This window comes from Canis lupus, chromosome 27, assembly GCF_011100685.1.
Source record: "Canis lupus familiaris isolate Mischka breed German Shepherd chromosome 27, alternate assembly UU_Cfam_GSD_1.0, whole genome shotgun sequence".
Lineage (NCBI taxonomy): Eukaryota > Metazoa > Chordata > Mammalia > Carnivora > Canidae > Canis > Canis lupus.
The window spans coordinates 35,598,733-35,620,758 of record NC_049248.1 but is presented as its reverse complement, the minus strand read 5'-3'; the positions used below and the strand labels follow the sequence as shown (position 1 = coordinate 35,620,758).

Below are 22,026 nucleotides of genomic sequence, written 5' to 3'. Positions count from 1 at the left end.
TCCCTAAGTATTTTTATTATATTTGGTGCTATTACGAATGGGATAGTTTTATTTCTTTTCCAATGCCTCATCATTAGTGAGAAGGAATGCAACTGATTCCTCTGTTGATTTTGTAACTTGCCACTTTACTGAAATCATTGATTAATCCCAACCGTTTTTTTTTTTTTTTTTTTTTTTATTGACTCTTTGGGATTTTCTGTAAATAAGATCATATCATCAGCAAATAGCAATAATTTTTCTTTTCCAGCTTGGATGCTTTTTATTTCTTTGTCTTGCATAGTTTGTCTAGGTAGGACTTCTAGTACTATATTGAATGGGAGTGGTGAAAGTAGGCATCTTTGTCTTGTTCCTGATTTTAGAGGAAATGCTTTCTTAGTAATAATTAAATAAAAACAGCATCAACTGAAAGAGGTTTACAAATGGTTTTATGTAATAACAGATTCAGAATTAGAAGTTTCCTGCTCTCTGCTCTATTTTTGAGAATAACAGAATAAAAACATAACATGAGATTATTACTTAGAAAAGATTAACTGTGTAAGTATAAGCATTCAAACAGATTACAGAGAGACATACAGTGTAGGGATAATTTTTATTATGTAAGGTAATGGGTTCAAGAAAGTCAACTAGTAACTAATAACCCTCAGGGGATTTTAATTATTATTTTCCATTTTTATGAACTCCTTTCTGAAGTCCAATAAATAGTTGATAAATCATTCAGTAGCTAAGGGGAAAAAGCTATATTAATCAGTGCCTTTTACAAAGAGTTGGATTTTTATTATGACACTGATGTTTCTGAGGGGCCAAGAAACAGTTCTCAAAGTTCTTTAATATATCTTACATATATGTGTGTGTGTGTGTGTATGTTTATATATATATACACACAATAGACTAAAGTGTGATTTTGAAACACTCAAAGGGAAAGTAGACATTTATTTTAGAACAGATAGTTGAGAAAGATATTATAATATATTTGAAAACTATTCATTGGTAAATGTTGAATTTTTAATACACAAGGAATGAAATTATTTAATAATTTATCCAGTAACCAGATTTCTAGATTCACTTAAAGAGCTGCAAATCACAATTCCCAAAGAATTGAGTATATAGTTCCCATAGGGTAGCATTCATCTTTGTTCCTTCTCATCCTAATATAGGCATATCTGCGAGATCCTGTGGGTTCAGTTCCAGACCACTACAATAAAGCAAACATCACAAAAAAGGTAATGAATGATTTTTTTTGGATTCCCAGTGCCTATAAAAGTTTATTTATTTATTATTTATTTATTAACACTATACCATAGTGACCATAGTCAACTAAGTGTGCATTGTTTAAAAAAAATGTTCATACCTTAATTTGAAAATATTTCATTGATAAGAAACGCTAACCATCATCTAAACTTTCAACAAGTCATGATCTTTTTGCTGGTAGAGGGTCTTGCCTTGATGTTGATAGCTGCTGACTAATCAAGGTGGTGGTTACCATCTTATATGGGCACAATTTATGGTCCCCCAAAACAGTTATAATAGTAATATCAAAAATCACTGATCACAGATCACTGTAACAAATGTAGTAGTGAAAAAGTTTCAAATATTGCTAGAATTACCAAAATATGATAGAGACACAAAGTGAGCAAGTGCTGTTGGAAAAATGGCTGATAGATGTGCTCAATGCAGGTTGCCACAATTTGCCAAAACAACAGCAAGAAAACATGCGCACACACACATGATATTTGCAAAGCACAAAAAAGCAAGTGCAAAAAAATGATGTCTGCCTGTATTCCAAATCTCATGTTTTAGTTGTAATGTGTTCTAGCCATTTGCTATATCCTTCTCCAGAACCCTAGCCAATTTAAAAGGATAAAAAATTATGCTTCCCAAATTATAATTTTATCATCTCATGAACCTCATTCCAAAATCTGCCCAGTGAACATAAGTGTTTCTTGTGGTAACAATCAATTTGGAATGAAGAATTTATAGAGAAAAAGCAGTTCTATTTGTAAGACATATAATTGAAAACAAGCATTGAAATCGGTTGAAAAGGAGGCAATGGATTTTCTCAACTTAACCAAACTCATTCTTTTTTCAGAGAAACCTCAGGCAAAGCAAGAACTTCACAAGTTAACACAACAAACATAGCCCTAATCTATAACTTCCAGTGAACCAGGTTAATCAGGCCTTGAAAGTCTCCTCTAGGTTATAGAGACAGAACCACCATGATTGATGGGAATATCCCACCAATTATAGGAACTCAGGAACTGAACTTCCCAAAGCTTATATCAGTGTTCCCTGTGTATGAAAGCCCAACTTGATTAGTTTTGGATTCCTTTGGATCTTCACAGTGAAATTTTTTTCTAACTGTGGGAAATTCTTTCAGAATTCTCAAGCATAATCCTATCAGATTTCTCAAAAGTATATTTTCATATATAGAACAAAGTAATATATTGAAATAGGAGTTTAGCTCAGAGAAGTGATAAGGGGTTCACATAGAGGAAGCAGATATAACCTGAATGGTCAGGCTTCCTCACTCTGCATGTGGTCATCACTATAGATATGGTAATCGATACAAATACCTAAGTCCTAAACCTTGCAATAACCTTGGTGCATACAAAGACTTTTAAATCTTATCCATTTATATTTTTAAATATACTACATCTTTTAGAACAGTTTTAGGTTTACAGTAAAAGCAAGCAGAAAGCATACCCATATGCCCCCTGCCCCATACACTCACAGCCCCTGCTTTTACCACACCCCACTACAGTACTACATTTATTAAACAAGCTGATCATACATTGACGCATCATAATTACACAAAATCCAATTTCCTTCTTTTTCTGTCTCTCTTCCTCCTTTAAAGAAAAATCCTTTTTATTCCCTTGAGGACTACTTATACTTTAATGTTTCAGAAGTTTCTAATTATTTAAATAATAATTTTTTAAAAAAGATTTTATTTATTTATTCATGAGAGACACACAGAGAGAGGCAGAGACATAGGCAGAGGGTGAAGCAGACTCCCCATGGGGAGCCCAATGCAGGACTCGATCCCAGGACCTTGGGATCATGACCTGACCCGAAGGCAGACACTCAACCACTGAACCACCCAGGCTCCCTTAAGTAATAGATTTTGACAGCAAGATGAGATACTATGTGCCTCTTAGCCTTGACCTTATTATCCACCTTTTTCCAAACTAACAAGTGTAGAGAATTATAGGTAAGTTAATTCAGGATATAGATAATGACTGTTAACCTTCTGATTTGAAACAAAAGTGACTAGCCAAGAAACACAGTACAATCTATACATGTCTCTGGTCTTTATATTGTTTGACTGAAAAAAAAGTATTAATGTATTTTGAGTGTCAGATTACATCCTGAGGCCCAACTGGTTCTATGGTTCCTTATATGGTTCCAAAATGATAGAGGCGTCCTATCCAGCATTTAAATCCCATCACAAGGAAATGTGCCTCTTAATTTTCTCCTGCCCTCATACATTGGAGTGGGGGGTTGGGGGGAGTAGAGGGGGAACAATGGCAAAGCTCTTTCTGACATAACTCTGGAATGGCTTTTGGTTGTAAGTTACATACATTTCACTCTCTTGCATGGCCTCTCTGAACACAGATTCTTATCATATTCACTAACTCTATACACAACACAGGGCTGCTGGCTGATTGGCATAAATTGAAATTTGCATGGCCCACCTGGTAGACATGCATGGATGTCATTGACCTGCCTCTTCCCTCTGCCAATTGAACTGTGAACTAGGGTATCATCGCCCAATACTACTGACATGGGCAATGGCACCAGATTAGCTCTGTGGAAAAATATTTCATAGAACAATGAGTATGTGCCTTTCCTTTTCTTAGGTCCCAAATTTAAAATAGTAAAAAGATAAAGAAAACTATTTCTCCACCATCAAAGAAACACAAAAAATGAAAGTCTAAATCTGACAAACGCTAGTTGCATAATTTATGCCTAAATTACCTACATATGCTTAATCTCTGCTCCTCTCTTTCCTCTCTGCCTTTTCTCCTATTCACATATCTCCTTAGTGCTGTAGAGTGGACTGAAAAATTAGTGAAAAATAAAACATGTAGCACAGAGTGTAGCATATAATACCAGTTTAATAAATGAAAGTGGCTATAATAATAGCAGATCTGCCTGCTGGATTTCTGTTGTTTGTTATTTGTCACTCAGCTTACATCTGCCAATGGTTATAGAATTCTACATTCAATATGCTGGGATCCCTGTATACAACCACTCACTTATGCATTCATTCCATCTCCAGGTATTTCTTAAGCACCCACTGTATGCCAGGCATTGTACCATAATCACTGAGGAAACAGTGGTAAGACAGATAGACATGATCTCTACCCTTGTAGAGCTTTCAATCTTGTAGGATAAACCACAAATCAAAATAAACAAAATAATTGCCAGAGCAGCATGGGGAAAGGCTAATTTTCATAAGATGGTCAAGAAAAGACTCTTTCAGGAAGAGAGTCCTAATCCTACATACCTTCAGAAAAGCTAAAACTATGAAAAACCTTTCAACTTCAGTACAGCCACAGGAAAGGAAGCTGCACACTTTCATGTAGAAATAAAACATTTTAGAAGCATGGGGAGCACAGTTTCTTGTAATCAACTCCTTTCTGAATTTATCTGAATATGCAGAAAATATAACAGAAATTGTTAAGGAAATTATATGGTTTAGCAAACTTCTGGTTACCAAAAATATGCATTATAAATGGCGAAAAGGGACAGTTTTTGATACTAGTAGGTTAAAAAATTGAAAAATTCCCTTTATCTTTCTGAGCCTTCAATCCTTCTAAAAATAATAAAGAAAATAAAAATATCGACTACATTAAGTCCTGAAGTTTTCATTATAAATAGAACCATGGCATACCAGTAAAATGTCTAATCAACTTTTAAATAATTTTGTGAGATATCTAGTCTGGTGATATTGGCTTGATTAGATAGAAAAGTATTAAAGAAGTTTTAGTTCGTTGTTACATATGATTCAATAAAAATGGAAATGTAACTTATGCTCTAATTGTATACCAATGCAATCTTACGCTCTCTCCCCATAAAGAGGAAGCAGAAGGAAGAAAATGTGCTGGTACATATTTGTTGGCCACCAAATCTTTTCTTTAAGAATATATTTTGAAGTGCTTTGGATTTATAGCAAAATCAAGACATCCATGCAGGAAAAGACATTGTGGTTGTCAATAAATCATGTGGTTTTGATGCCACTAATTATTTATAATCAATTTTACTAAAGAGAATAAAATAAAGAGAGAGCAAACACATTTCCCAGATCAGTTCTTGGGTGTTCATGGTCGTTGAATGAACGACCAATGCTCAATGAATTTTCTGGTTTGCCTTTCTTTTGTTATGGTCATATGTCACTGGTCAAGAGGTTAGCCTCTAGCACAAGGTTTAATCAAGATTTAGTAATTAGGTTTTTCTTTCCTGTGATAAGGAATATTTTTAATGTAATTACATAATGAGAACAGGCAAAATGCTGCTGAATCCTAATTGATAAATACCCAGGAGTATGCAAAAGCACTACAGACCATATGCCCTGAATTTTGAATGACTACCCATTTCAGGTCTGCGGTTACAACCAAATCAATTCAAAGCATTCCAGGTTCTTACTTAAAGGACCCTCATCTCCACTGTCAAGTGTACCCTATTTATCTCAGTATTGTGAGCTGATACTAAGATAAGAATTCAAATGCTTGGATGACCTGTTTTGAGAGCCAGTGAAATATTAAATGTCTACCAGCACTGATCAATATAATTTGTCATATCTTTTTATGGAGCAAGTCACTAGCAAGTTGAGTAAGTTCAAAATGTATAACACTGTGTTCAGTAATGAAAATGATAACAAAAGTACAACAACATGGCTGAATTCCAATCCTAGGTCTAAACTCCTAAAGTCTTTGGCAAGTAACTCAAATTAGCTGTCTTACTTGTAAAATGGGATTAATGAGCCTATCTTCCATGGTTTGTGGGGACGTCTGCTAAAAGCATGTGCATCCTACAGTCTGGCATGGGACGAAATATACGGTTATATCAGCATCCCCCCAACTTGGCCAGCCACACTCTAGTGTGCAATGTGCCCTGGCCTCTGAGTCCTCCACTGATCGATTCCTTGTGCCTCAGCAAGGACTCTGAAGCAAAAGTAGTCACAAGAAGGCAATGGATTAGTGTCTTTGGTTCCCTGGAGGTCTAAATTTTATTTTATTTTATTTTTAAAAAGATTTTATTTATTTATTCATGAGAGACACACAGAGAGAGGCAGAGACACTGGCAGAGGGAGAAGCAGGCTCCTTGCGGGGAGCCCAATGTGGGACTCGATCCCAGGACCCTGGGATCACAACCTGAGCCAAAGGCAGACACTCAACCACTGAGCCACTCAGGTGCCCCTGGAAGTCTAAGTTTTAAATCATGAAGGGAAAGAAAGGCCATGTCTTTACAACCACAGCAAAGTAGAGCATTGAAGACTAAATGAGCCAAATACTAACAGCACATTTTACGCCTGATTTACTGAGGTAATTGCCCACAACTACCCTGACTTTGGGCCGTGACTCCTACATTCACCTCTAACATCTAAGAATCACATGCTTCAGTTTGTTCAGGAGATATAAGCCCCAGGAGTATAGGATGTCACAAAACAGCACTGAAGTTCTGAGTGAAAGTTCTTCATGGAAATCATATTTGTACCTATAAATGTCCACCACTAGAGTTTCTACAGTTTTATACACATGAAATTTCTGCATTCAAAACAATAATACTATGCATCTGCAGGAAGATAAATTGATATCAACATCAAAATGTAAACACAAAGTAATAGGATTTTATAAGTTCTGCTTTTTACATTTTCTTTTCCATAAAAAAAATATAGAATAAGCAAAATGGTCGTCTAAATCTAACTGCAGACATAGTTTTAGTTCTTTCAACTGCATTAATCCTTCAAGATCCTCTCTCATAGTTTATAATATCATTTAAATTTTACTCCAGACATTTACCCTTTCCATATGTTCCTAGCAGGAAACGTGCCTAAAAACAGAAATTCAGGGAGACATGTGATATTCAATAATGTAAAATATTTTCAAGGGGAACAAAAGGAACCCTCTAATGAAAATACTTATTGGGTTTGCTTTTACTCAAATATTATCCAAGTATCATTCCTTCGGTAACTATTGTTTTACTTTTAAGGGTTTATTTTTCCGGAGATTTTTTGCATGCTCTTATATTAAGATGTTTTGACAACAAAGGTTACCATTTTAAATTCTATTTTGAATCTTCTCTAACGAAAATGTATAGGAGACACTACTCCTCAAATGAGACTTTCCCCCATCATTTTCCGAAAATATAGGGATTATTGGATACAATAGAACAATTGTTTGGGCTATAGTGCATCACATTAGATTAGATGAGACACTGATGAAGTTACCAGAAGTTTGTGATGTGTCATATCACTTTAAAGATTAAAACCAACATCGTAGACTGAATCCATCAAGTGATTATTAAATGTTTTTTGACAGTTTGCATTTTAATCTTGGGACTATAAGTAGTGGTTAGTTTCTGAAAATTCCAGACAGTAATTTCTCTAAAATATTACTATTGGAAACCTCTTTACAGCACAAATGGATGAATGAGAGACCCATAACGAATGTGGGCTGGAACTCTGGATTATACAGTGGGATAGAATGGGATGGGAAGGATTTAAAACATCTTTAGGAATAATGCAACAATAAAGTAAAATGTACATTTTTTGAAAACTCTCTTCATGAGCCTGAAAGTCTTTTTCTTCCTGCTTTTCAAATTTAAAAATCTTTAGGACTTATTTCATTTCATGCAATAATATTCTTGAAGTTTTGTCAATAAAATGGATTTTCTTACACTAAAGGAACATCTAAATACAACCAGGGTAAGGATGGCAAACACATGGCTGGAATGATGCCTCACATCCCTCCTTGACATACGGTAGGGGTTCATGGTCACTGTACCTTTCCTTAGTGTGATGGCCATTTTTTAAATCTAAGCTATGATACCCAGGTGTTTGGTCAAACAATGGTCTATATTTTGCTGTGAAGATGGTATTTAGGTGTGATTAACATTTACAAAAAAATAGACTTTGAGGGAAGCAGATTAGCCTCCATAATATGGGTGGGCCATCCAATAAGTTGAAGACCATAAGACCAAAGACTGAGGTTTCCAGAAGAAGTAATTCTGCCTCAAGACTGCAACATCAACTCTTACTTGAATCTCCAATCTGTTGGCCTGCTGTACAGATTCCTCACTTAGCCCCTACAATCACATGAGTTAATTCCTTAAAATGAATTTCTGTGTATGGATTTACACAATATCCTATTGGTTCTGGAGACCTCTAATATCCCCAGTGAGTCCAAGCATAGTCTTAACTCAATACTTGCCCCAGGTAGTCACTACCAGTCAATTAGAGATGATATACCTAATTAAATCTGTTTGCCATTTCTATATTGGAAGATCTTCTGTTTAAAATAGTATAAGGAGTACTTGTATAAAAGTAAAAATTCCAAAAAAAGGTAAAAATTCCTTTGTAATGTGTTTAATCACCTTTGTCTTTCATATATACTTTGTTATTTAATCAGCTTGCTTAAGACAAAACACATTTCACAGCTTTTTATTTTGTAGCAAAGTTTCTCACAACCTACCAGTAATAACAAAAAGCACAAAGATGTGTTAAAATCAAAGCCCATATTATAAAACAACCTAATTGGGCTTTTCATGTAAGTTAAACCTATAGTCTAACATATGCATTTCTAATCTAGCATAAAGCCATCCCCAGATGCATGTCACCTAAATGGGTCTTTACATGAAACCAGGTGAAGTCTTGGGCGAGACTGAGCAAGCCCATCAGCATCTCTGAGAGTCAATTTCTTCTTCAGAAAATGATGTGACAGGTTAGATAGCTTTACCATCACTGCCTGCTTTGGAACCTAGGGCTCACAGCAGATGGAGAATGTAAATTGAAGACAGTTGCATTTCAGAGACTCAAAAACTTCCCTAGGAGGTGACCCTATATCCTATGCTTTATTTTCTACATCATTTAACATTGCAAGAAACTCAGCGCTCTAGTCAATTCCAGCATTTACAGTGGTGGTTTACTAGAGTCATTAACAATAAAGAAAAGAGTTTGTGAGACTTGGATTACCTAATGCTAGCATTTTATGAATGACTTTTGCAAAGCATTTCATAATTTAATTTTAAATGTTTGAAATTTAGTAGTATTTCAAACATTTTTTTAGACTACAGAACATACAGAGTAGACATCTATGTACCTGTCATCTAGACTTATCAACTCATTTGTAATGTTTTTTCAGGACTTTTTAGAGATAAAACATTATAGATACAGCCAGACTTTCGCTAGTCAAATCTCCAATGTCAGCTTCTCCAACTCCCTGCACACTTTAAATTTTTTTTTTTTTTTAATTCTTTTTTACTTATTTATGATAGTCACAGAGAGAGAGAGAGAGGCAGAGACATAGGCAGAGGGAGAAGCAGGCTCCATGCACCGGGAGCCCAACGTGGGATTCGATCCCGGGTCTCCAGGATCGCGCCCTGGGCCAAAGACAGGCGCTAAACCGCTGCGCCACCCAGGGATCCCCTCCCTGCACACTTTAAATGTTGGAGTTCCCAAATTTGATCTCAAGATGACTTTTCTCTTTCTCTAATCTCCCTCCCTAAATAATTCTATGCATTTCCTCAGGCTTAAAGGCCTAATGAAAAGAAGACACACACATTGTCAGGAGGCCTTCATCACCCCCACCACCAAAGGAGTCAACCAGCCTCTCCTGCCAGGCCCCTCCTCTGACCCCCAGATTCACTGTATGCAACCACTTAACACCACCATTGCTACCCACCCCTCATCTCCCACATCTCAGTAAACATCATCACCAGTGATGTGGTGGTTCAAGTCAGATATTTAAATCATTCTTGATTTCTCTTTTCTTCCACTCCCCACATCCAAACAGCACCTTATGCACCTTGTACTTGTTTCCGCCTGAAAGGTACATTGTGTTTTGAACACTATTTCCCATTTCCTGTTACCAGTTCACTCAACAATGCCACTATTTCTGACCTGGGCAGGTGCAACTGCCCCCAACATAGTTTCCTTTGCCATCCATGCTCCCCTACCCCTAACCCATTGTATGAAATTAATGTGGAAGTCAGACAACATGACTACGTTGGTTAATCATGCAAAGGCTTCACATTACACTCAGAACAAAGTGCACATTACTAATCCCAGCTGACAAGTCCAACGTTATCTGGCCCCTCAATCTGATGCTATCTATTGCTTCAATCTCGTCTCATGCCATTTACCCTCTGCTCATTATCTGAGGCTCACTCTACTCCCTCCCCTACCCCCAATAATTCAAATAAACCCTTCCCCACCTCAGGGCTTTATCTCATGCTGTTCCACTACCTAAAAGCCACTCATTGCCACCCCACCCACATATACCTGACTCCTCTACTGTCAATGGTTCACTGACCTCTCACCCTAAACAGACATTTTCTATATGAGATGCTTAAAAAAAAAAAAAAAAAAAAAAAAAAAAAAAAAAAAAAAAAAAAAACTTTCTTCTTCTTCGGTGTTACAATTCATGAATATTTGTTCGTTTATCTATTTTCAGTTTCTTACCTTCACTGGAATGAGTTCAAGTTGTTGATGGTATGTTTATCATATTCATGTTTGTGATCCCAGCAAAATCCCAATTCCTGAAACATAGCAAGCATTGAAAAATTTGTTTTAAATAAAGTAAAATATTCCATTCAGGGATGCCTGGGTGGCTCAGTGGTTTAGCACCACCTTCAGCCCAGGGTGTGATCCTGGAGTTCCAGGATCAAGTCCCACATTGGGCTCCCTGCATGGAGCCTGCTTCTCCCTCCTCCTGTGTCTCTGCCTCTCTCTCTGTGTGTCTCTCATAAATTAATTAATTAATTAAAAAAAATTCCATTCATCTGAAAAAAAAAAAAGATTTCTTTAGCTGAAAACTCTTATACTATTCCCCGTGTCCTAGACCATTTCTCTAACAAAAACATTTTAAATTTTGAAACAGATAAGTCACAGGTATATAAAATATATATACACGTAAATAAAGTCACTGGAAAAATAAATATAGGATTTATTATATCTTCAAAATTCTATTCATGTTTTATATCTTTTACATGAAAGCAAAATAAGGACAAACTTCACAATAAACAGTGTTCCTTAAGGTTTTATAAAGCTGATCTCAAAAGCTCAATTGTATCATGCTACTGGTACCAGATATTTTACCGTCAATTGTTATAATTGTTTTGAGCAGTAGTGTATCAGGAGCCATGTTGTAAGTAAAACTGGAGACAGTAAAGCCCATCTTAGGCAAATTAAATAGGTAATTTTTCCATAAACTTGCTGATATGTAGCCATTTGGTCTTTTATCTATTCCCAAAGTCAGTACAGCAAGAGAAACAAAATAAAATATAAGCTTTTAAGCCTGGATCCCATCAGTTAGGAAATGAAGACAATAAATGCTTTCTTCTTTGATGTAAAATTTATTATTTCCTTGAGTTAGAAGGAAAATAATGGTATTTTCATTTGAAACATATCTAAAAACCATTGACTTATTTTATGTTTCATTATTTAAGTCAAACATTTTGTGATGGGCATTGTATCACCCAATGGTCCACAAATATGGTGAAGTGCTATCCCTATCTTCATTAGAAACCATAGCAGACAGCATATCTTTGTCATAGGTGCTGCTGGTGCTATGGTTTAGGGCAAAGGGAACTCATAGGAAGGCAAGATGAGTCCTTCCTTAAAAAGTCCATCTGGAGAAGATGACATTTGTACTGGCCTTTGAAGGATAGGTAGGGTTTCACCAAACATGGAGGAGAGTGAAAGAGCAACCAACATTGAAAACATGATAAATAAGGGTATGTGAAGTAGTTTTAAAAGTCTCATCATTCATCCTTGACTGGAAAACGAGGCAAAGATGAAAGAACTAGCATTTCCTTTTATATATAGAACTGACTTTTCCTTTAATGAGAACCCAGTAGTTCATTTGTTCAGTTATATAAACTTCATAATGGGCAATGAATTAAATTTACTAACTTTATTATAAAAATCATATTTTTGCTTATAAATTTTAGGCAAAAATATTAGCGGAAGGGGTCATAATATACTTGTGCTGAAAGAAAAACTTTACTATTGCATCATGAAGTTTTAAAAATATATGCTTAGTTCCTAATAGCAATTCCTACTCTACCTGCAGAGTGACAGATAATTCTTTTGGGATTTATCTTTAAAATCTAATTTCAGCAGATTAATTTTCATATGGGTAATTGACTTGTTTTCCTTTTTAAATGTCGATGTCATCATTATATGAGACAATAAATGTTAGTTAAAAGTATAAGTAATTTTAATAGAGAATAGCATCTGCTACAAGGCAGTTAGAGCCACTTATAACAAATCTTCCATATCTAATTATAAATACATGCCTTTTGTTATGCAGGTCCCTGCTTATCCAATATGGAAAGATCATAGAAATTAATGACCTTTTAATTTGATGTCTGTAAATGGACACAATGAAAGATACATACTAATTTCACAGCTATTAATAAATTCACAGAACACTTCAGATACATATATATGATCAAAATGTTTATATTTTGGGAAAACTATATGTGAAATTCGACTGCCTGATAATTATCTCTTTTTCATTGTGCTTATTACACATGGACAATCTAACATCAGGCATTCCTCCGAGTGATTGGGCCAAGGTGTGCAAGGGTAAACACCACCACGTTCCTAGTCAGTGTTCCATGCTTCAGTTCCACAGAGAATGCCTACCTCATGTGTTTTTCATTTTAAGTTCTGCTTCTTTGAATGCTATTTCCTCTCTTTTGGCTTTCACCAAGGTTAAAGGAATCTCTAGCAACTAAAAAATGCAAACGTCCAGTCATGTATTGGATATCTGCCCACTCAATGTCTAAACAACCCTAACTTTAAAGCTAACATGTTCATTTACTACTACTAACTCAACATCAAGATTCAACACCATGATTTTTTAAAGATATTGTGATGACTTCAACTAATATTACTCTTTTTTGTTCGGTGTCCAGGGATAGCCACAGGAGTGGTCACCACAGAGGTGATCAATCTCTGAACATTAAACTCTAAACAGAATCCAGGGTAAAGAGCCTTTAATCCACCCTTGACACATACTACCCTCTCCTGACTATAGAGCATCTTGACTTAATGATGTGCCTTCAGAACATCCAGATATTGAACCATTAATGTTCTCATGCCAACCAGGCAAAACCTAGACAGACATGTATGAGCATAACATCAAGAAGCAATTCCACTCTTCCATATATAGGCCCTCAGAAGTAGTCCTTTCCTCTTCTCGTTCCTTAAAGGCCTACAGTGTTCGACGGCCAGAAAGACTAAATATTAGAAGTGAATACTGCTTTGCAGAAGCTTTTAGCAAAATCTTTAAACCAGCGCCGCCTTCAGCCCAGGGCGTGACCCTGGAGACCAGGGATCGAGTCCCGTGTCAGGCTCCCTGGATGGAGCCTGCTTCTCCCTCTGCCTATGTCCCTGCCTCTCTCTATGTCTCTCATGCAAAAATAAATAAAATCTTTAAGGTAAAAAAAACCAAAAATACAAAAAACAAAACAAAACAAAACAAAACAATAAAACAGTGCCCTGGGAAAGAGAAGTACTAATTACTAGATAAAGAAATTACCAGGATTCAATTTTCAAAAGAGCTTCCCAATTATCCACACTCTTTGCTGCCCCATTACGAACACATATATGTTGAAGAATTAGAATCTTATCACTAGGACCTTAGTTTTATAAATTATAATACATTAAAGACCCTCTTTATTAGACCATCAATATTACAGTTTTCAAAGACATTTAGAAATGTGGTTCTTGCTTTCCTAAAAGCAAATAATACATGAAATTTCATTGTGGCGACCTTTTATATGCTGCTTCTTTATTTTGGTGTTTTGTTAAATGTTTATATGTTAAATCTCAGCCAAAGACCCATGTGACTAAATTACTCATTGTATAGCATTTTCTCACATAAAATGTGAAGAAACAGCCTCCTGGAAGTTATTAAAAATACATTTCTAAGTATATGTTTTTGATATAGATGTTCCCCCAAACAATTTAGTATAAAAAACATTGGACTCATTTGGCTTGTTAAAATAAATTGTGTGCTAATAACACGAGGATTTTTTTAAATCTATATTCCACTGCTGTTATCTCTTAATGTTTCTCAATTTTCTAACATTAATCATTTGTTCAAGAAATATTTTGGGTCCTTATTACACCCCTGGCATTGTACAAGCATAGGAGACATTAAGGTGCGTGAAAGAACAGAGTCCCTGTGGTGGGATCAGCCTGCAATGGTGGTAACTTCAGAGATATTTAGACAACATATCACCAGGATTTGATGACTGTCTGGATGGAAGAAGGGACAGAGAGAAGCTGAAGAAGACTCCTAGGTTTTTGGAGTTAATGGGAAGGCCTCTGGCGGTGCCATTCTCAAAGCAAGGAAAACAAAAGAGGGAACAGGTCCAGCGGAAAAGGACCAAGATGAAGACTTGAGTGTGATATGCTTGAAAGATATCCAGATGTCCAACGTGTAATAGGCAACTGAGATCAGGACAGTTATCGGGCTAGAGATATAATTTAGGAGACAATGGAGACTGCACAGGATGTGTGGGTAGAATGAAAAGAGGGAGTAGGACCAAACCCTGAGAAACACTAACTTTTAAAGGAAGGATAGAGGTAGAGGAGCCTGAAAAAGCAGCTGAGCAGCAGTGGCCAAAAGAGAGTGCAGGAAAAAAAACCAGCAGCATATGGTGTCAGAGACTCCAAGGGAACAGCACATTCTGAGAGAGAAGTGAGAGCTAAGAAGTCCAGGGCTGAGAAGTATCTCTTGGATTGAACACTGGGGAAACCAGGCTGACTTTCAAGGGGTCAGCTTCAGGGGTTAGGGAACTGAAGGAGAAGTAAGGGAGACAGTGATTGCAGACACTTCTTTCAACATGGAGAGAAAGAGACAGCAGAGAATAAGGGGGAAGCTGGAGTTTTCGTTTTAAAACCTTAGAGGAAGGATTTTAGTTTTGAAAGAAAGGTGAGCCTTGAAATCATTTAGTTTCTCTTGGAAGGGAAAGAAGAATGCAGAGATAAAAGCATGAAAGAGACAGCATCACCGACCTCACATAAAAAAGAAATACTTCCAACAATAACATGGATGAGACTTAGTTATAAATAAAAAAGTTTTCCCAAATCTGTATTACTCTCTCTCTCTGTGGAACACTTCCTGGTTGAATATTTACTAATATTCTTTAAGTACTGCCTCCTTCCACAAAAGGCCTGGAGTAGCTAACCACCAAACCATAACAAAAACTGAAATTATATTGCAAAATTGCAAGCTAGATGTAGGGATTTTGACTAAGAGGAATAGGGCTAAAGAAATAATTAGGCCACGTATAAGAAATATACCCAAAGCATTGCACAGTTGCTAGAAATGTGGCAAAATTTCGCCCCGAGCTTACTAGTGACCAAAGCAAAGAGAGAAACACAGTGTGTTACTTGGCTCAGTGTCTGTAAAATAAGAGACAAACCAATGGCTCAGAAGAGACATAGCATCTTCTCCTTAAATCAAGACCAGAGAAGAACTTGTCTCATTGTTCTCCTAAGATGACACAGTGAAGAAACCAATGCCTTCTTTACAACATGTCAACAACTGATAAAGCAGCAAATTTCAAACACCTGTTTCTTAAAATGTGCTCCAATATATCCTTTTTAAAAAATGATACCAGATGGCAATTAACTTGGGTTCCAAGAAGGCAGAATTCTAACATCTGGTTTGATAGATGGCCTAATTTTAGAATCTCTTATAGGAATGGAAAAGCTGCATGCCCTGCAAGTACTCATTCATAAATATTATTAAATAGCATTTCTCTCAACCAGCATTATAAAAAGTTTTATGCAGCAGAGATTTAAGGTTGTGTTTTATCGCAAGAACCACATATGAGTGTAACCACAGATGCAAAGCAGTCCATCAGCCATGAAGATGTAGCGCAAGATGCCCCACCAGCTGGGCATATGTGGAGATAAGACATCCAAGCTACCATACATTCTAGGTTGCCTAAGACAGTCCCAGTTTATGCCTATTTTACTAGCATAATTATTAATAGTGCCCCCTACACCTCTCAAATGCATTCCTATTTGAAAAATAAGTTATATGGTCGTGTTGTTTATCACTGTTCATGCTATCTACATCTGGAAAGTTATCAGTAATAGGCCCTTGGCCATTAGTTTGGAATCCAATAGCCAGACTTCTATCTTTTGGCAAGTGGGCATATAGTGACATAGAGCCCATTAGATTTAGTCAAGACAATAGCCTGAAAAAACCATGTGAGGTGAAGCAGAGTTCTAGAACAGGTATTCCAAATTGGAGAAGCAGCAGAAACAGATTCCAGGATCAGAGAGCCTCAAGGATTCAAGGATGACTACAAACTAGCCAGGCCCATAAGGTCCATCTAGAGTGGCTTAAAAACATCCCCCAAATAGGCTCAAAGGCTGAGCCAGCAGCAATGATCAAGAAATATCAAGTGGCTGAGAGCCAACCACCCATTGACACACTCTTATATTAGAGGTTGAAGAAGCTAATCTCTAAGAATCTGAGTAAGGACAATTAGAATATATAAATCCCAAACCTTAAAAATATTTATATCATTTGACTTAATGCCTTACTTGAAGAATTGATCTAGGAAAATAACCTACTATATTCTCAAAAATTACGTGTAGAGATTTTCATCAAATAGAGTAAAAAAAAACAATCTAATTCTCCAACTACATGAACTCAGTTTAAGTGTGATATATCCAAATGATTAATATTCGGGGAATTAAAAATCATGTTCTTAAACAATATTTAATGGAAAAATGTTAGACTGTAATACAATAAGCTGTGTCTTTTGAATTAAATTTACACCCATAAATTTATATACATAAATATTTAAAAATAAAAACAGTGACTACCTATGGCTTGTAAAGTGAGACTTATTTTTATTTCATACATATGCTGTTTACATTTCCTAAATTTTACATAAGCATTTATTGCTTTTATAATTAGAAATTTAGCATTGCTATTATTATTAAGGTCAGGTAACTTGTCTTTTTCAAAGCATTTTCCTAACGTTTGCTAGACACTGGTACTACTTAGGATGTTGTACATATCACAACTGAAAAGGCTAATTTTCTTGGTCCAAGATGTGGCATAAAAGTAGTTTCATACCCTCACTCAGCTTGTTTTGATATTTACTAGCTACTCAGTGAGGTTTTCTAGCACTACGTAGAGTAGTGCATCCTTAGGAACAGATTAGCAAGTCAGCGAATTTCTCTGGTGACTTGGCATTTGGCAGATTATGAGTGCCAGCAAAGGCCTAGGGTTATGGTTTCCCTGGAACACTTAAATAACGATAATTTAGACTTATGGAAGGAGAAAGCTTACACTGTCACCCAGCAGAGGAGTGGTTCCAAACTCAGGTTCAGCTGCTTGCTGCTCGAAAACCAACCTTAAACAGAGACAGGCATTGGTGGGAAAGGAAAGATGGTTTTATTCATTTATTCAGGAAGCCAGCAACATGGGAAGATGGCAGACCAGCTTCTCAAAGACCTTTTTTTTTTTTTTTTTTTTTTTTTTTTTTTTGAGTCCAGGTGGAGCAGGAGGCATTTAAAAGGGAAGACATGGGAACTAGTGAAGGGGCAACATGCAGGGAAAGCTGGTGCTCAGCAGTTAATCATTTGCCTTGCACGGCTTCCAGATTTCTCTGCTCTACCCAGTAATCAAGACTCCCAGGGGACTCTTATTGAAGATACCAGGGTTAGAGGAGGCTGTTTTTGAGTGCAGGCTGACAGTCTGGTCCTTTGTTCCTTAAGGCTAGTGGTCTGCAGGATCTCAAGGGAAGTACGTTAGTTCTGCTACAAACTAAGGAATTTAGGTCAGCAAGCAATGAATGATAAGCTTAGGATGCCTGGGTGGCTCAGTGGTTGAGCGTTTGCCTTCAGCCCAGGGTGTGATCCTGGAGTCCTAGGATCAAGTCCCACATCGGGCTCCCTCCAAGGAGCCTGTTTCTCCCTCTGCCTGTGTCTCTGCCCACCACCCTCCTTTGCTCTCTCTCTCTCTCTCTGTGTCTCTCATGAATAAATAAATAAAATCTTAAAAAAAAATGAGTGATAAGCTTGAAGTGAGTTAACCCTGAAGACTTTAGTAGAACATTTTACTACCTACACACCATTAACTGAAACTTTTGCATTTTTTAGTATGATGACTGGTAATCACAATAAGACCTGAAGGAAGACTTTTAAGTACTCTACTGCCAATAACAAAAATTAAATGTCTGATATAATTATCTCAGATATTATTTATTACACTTTGATTCTCTGAATATAAGATATATATAAAATTATGTATATATGAAATATATATAAAATTCACTCAGTAGATGAATGTTAAGATTCACTCCAATCCTGAGATTTTCTGATTGCAACTTTGACATACGGTAAATCTCCTTTCACCAGATAGAATAAATGAAACAGAGATTTTTCTGTACAAATCTATTTTTATTGAACACACATGTGGGGATGCCTAGGTGGCTCAGTAGTTGAGCATCTGCCTTCGGCCCAGGGCATGATCCCAGAGTCCCAGGATCGAGTCCTGTGTCGGGCTCCCTGCATGGAGCCTGCTTCTCCCTCTGCCTGTGTCTCTGCCTCTCTCTCTCTCTCTCTCTCTCTCTCTGTGTGTGTGTCTCTCATGAATAAATAAATAAAATATTTTTTAAAAAATGAACATACATATGAGCACACATGCAGAAGTAACAGAAATTTAGAGTATATTATAAAAGCTTGCTCTTAAAAAGTTAGACCCCTCAAACAGATTAATTCATTATCAAATTATTCCTCCAATGTAGCTGGGAGTGTCTGTCATTGAGGGCTTTGCCAATAGACCTTTTGAAAGGTCTATTCAGTTATGTTAGAGAGAGAGAGCACAAGTGGGAGGGGCAGGGGGAGAGGAAGTCAGAATCTTAAGCAGATTCCCCACTGAGTGTAGAGGCCAATGTGGGGCTCAATCTCATGACCCTGAGACCATAACCTGAACCGAAATCAAGAGTCAGATGCTTAACTGACACACCATCCAGCTGCTCCTTGCCGATACATTTTTAAAACAAGTCTAAAACTTAGTTTAATTTGGTTCTTGGTAATTTCAGAAACTATGTTTTCTGAAATACTAAATTATCTTCATTGTTTCAGTCAGGTTCAATTAGATGTGTAGTCACTTGGAGCTGAAATTACCCTGATACCATAGACATATTTAGCAAAGCCAGTATCTCCTTGCTGACTTGGGGGAGGTTTGTGTTTAGGAACATATTTATTTATATTTTACTGCCAACTCACACCTAAATATGCTTTATTTTACAAAACTGTAATGGGAAATAATTCATGTTTAATTACATTTTCACTAATCATTCTCGTGCCATGAAATCCATGAAACTGGCATTAGACCAAAGTGATTTGATGTAAGTCCAGAAACAGCAAGAGCATTTGATGAAATTGTCTGAATTACAGAACCAGTACTTAATTTAGTGGCTCAGCACTTAGACTATTTAATTACATATCTTTTGCATTAATGTAGAAATGAAAACAAATGGCAGTTAGGTTGTTTCCATTCTATAGTAAGAACACTATGACAAACTTCTGAACAAAAAGTTAAAAGCTTAATGGATCATTTTTGCATTTTATCTGCAAAATGTCAAAACTCTAAAACATTAAAAGCATCAAAATATTTATCACTATGTACTCAAATGTCAAATAAAGGTTTACTTCTTTAGTATCCACACAGTTGTTTTTGGTGTCACCATCAGCAGGACTATTACCCATTGAACATTATCTTACCTGGAAGCAAACTGTGAGTATAAAATACTGGTATGTGTTCCATTGTCACTTTTCACAGAGTCATAAAGAGTTAAATGATCATATCACTTTAATCAGTCTCACAATATTCCCAGGTCAATGTCTAGCAACTAAAAATTATGTTTGTCTACTTTTCCAAAAGTATGACATCAATATGTTATAAGCATAATGATTATAATAAAAAAATTAGGCCCCAAGATTATGGCAATTAAATTTGAAGGAATCAAAAAACAAATCATGAGTTATACAGCACAATCATGAGTTATACAGCACAATCCAGTTATATCACTGGATCATATACTATTGTTTGGGTTCAGTTAGGGAAACAGAGCCATTACATGTGTTGAAAATAAAGTGATATTAATGATAGAGGAATTAGAGGTTTTGTGAATGTGGGAAGAACTGGGCCGGAAACACGTGAAAAAGCAGTAGCTTGAATACTGGAGAAGTCATTACTTATGAATTTAGCCCACAGCACTGGAGAAGGTGGCCAAGTCAGAGTCACTGAGAAGGTCAGGAAGCTATCAAACTTGGCTTCCATGACTGTGGAGAAGGGGATCATGGAGACACGTGTCTAGCAGTCACAGCGATGAAATGAGACACGTGGAGATGTCCATAGAGCTTCCACATCTGTCAACATCTGTCAACATTCTCCTACCATGTCCTCCCAAGAAGATCAGCTTCTGCTCTATTTCCAACTTCCAAAACTCCCAGAAATACTTCTCATTGGCAAACTCTTACGCCAGAACCATACAGGGAAGTGAATTATTAGAAATACGGTTATCAGCCTTGGAAGAGTTAGTGTTTGGATCAACTCAACATGCTGACCTCCACAAAAGATGAAACACAAAATCCCATATTATTTTATTTATCTCTGGATGATAGTTACCTTTCTGCTATCAATTCATGCTCTCCCTTTGATACCATGTCGTTTAATACTGATACGAGGTTAGTCATTGCTAACAAGCCTTACATTATATGAGAATTGAGCAGAGGAAAAGATTGGTTAATAAAAATACATATATTTGTATCAAAGCAAGGAAATAATACACGTGACTTCTGTGACCCTTGTTTGTGAAGCCACTCACATGGTTGTAGTTGGTGTTTATAATATCCTTCTTCCACTGCTATTTTAAATTCTCTCTAACCTTATCAAATGTCTTGGTTCTTTGTCTGTTGAACCCACATCTTTTTTTTTTTAATTTTTTTTAATTTATTTATGATAGTCACAGAGAGAGAGAGAGAGAGAGAGAGAGGCAGAGACACAGGCAGAGGGAGAAGCAGGCTTCATGCACCAGGAGCCTGATGTGGGATTCGATCCCGGGTCTCCAGGATCGCGCCCTGGGCCAAAGGCAGGCGCCAAACCGCTGCGCCACCCAGGGATCCCTGAACCCACATCTTTATACCTGAAGGGTTTGTGTTATTACCGGTGTGGTCTATATTATTTTGCTACAGATCACAAGAACACTGAGTAGCACATTCAGAGAATCTTCCAAGTTGCAATCCAGTTCATCTTTGTACCACTGTATCAGACCAAGTCAATTTCCTTTGATAATCGGCTTCAATATGAAATATATCTATTATAGAAATATATCCAAAAAAAATATCCATTTCTACATGCTCTTCCAGTGGTACCCCAAGTGTCCAGGTGGCAGTCTCAACTTCCAGTTCCATGGTACTATTGCTGTGTCTCCTATAAACTAAAATCTCTAAACATATGGAGATTTAAGAACAGGAGAAGTGTCTTGATAGTAGATCAGTAATTAAATATTGAGAAATGTCATTCTCATTTTCACTACATTTTGTTCTTTTTGTATTAACACATTCACCTTGGTGATGTCTTCAACCCCCATAGTGAGAGTAAATTTGTAGGGGCAGGCTCCTCATAGTCCAAAGGACCTAATGTAACACTCTGATTGCTACAGTTCAGTGCCTCTGCTACCTGTACAATACACTGATTCCATGTCAGGTCCTGATGAACAAACGCACCTTTTCTGTTGACTGTCTTGCCC

The 22,026-nt window shown here is 36.7% G+C and overlaps 1 long non-coding RNA gene across 2 annotated transcripts in view; it reads right to left on the bottom strand.

Annotated features, from left to right (window-relative positions):
* Positions 1-408: 408 nt before the first annotated feature.
* Positions 409-22,026, bottom strand: part of LOC111092824 — a 156,079-nt gene continuing 134,461 nt past the window's right edge. For both annotated transcript variants that reach the window (XR_005380057.1, XR_005380056.1), the window contains exons 3-4: positions 10,682-10,758; positions 409-1,192 (exon numbers count right to left, since the gene is read on the bottom strand). This is a non-coding gene — a long non-coding RNA (uncharacterized LOC111092824). The remainder of the gene's footprint in view (positions 1,193-10,681; positions 10,759-22,026) is intronic.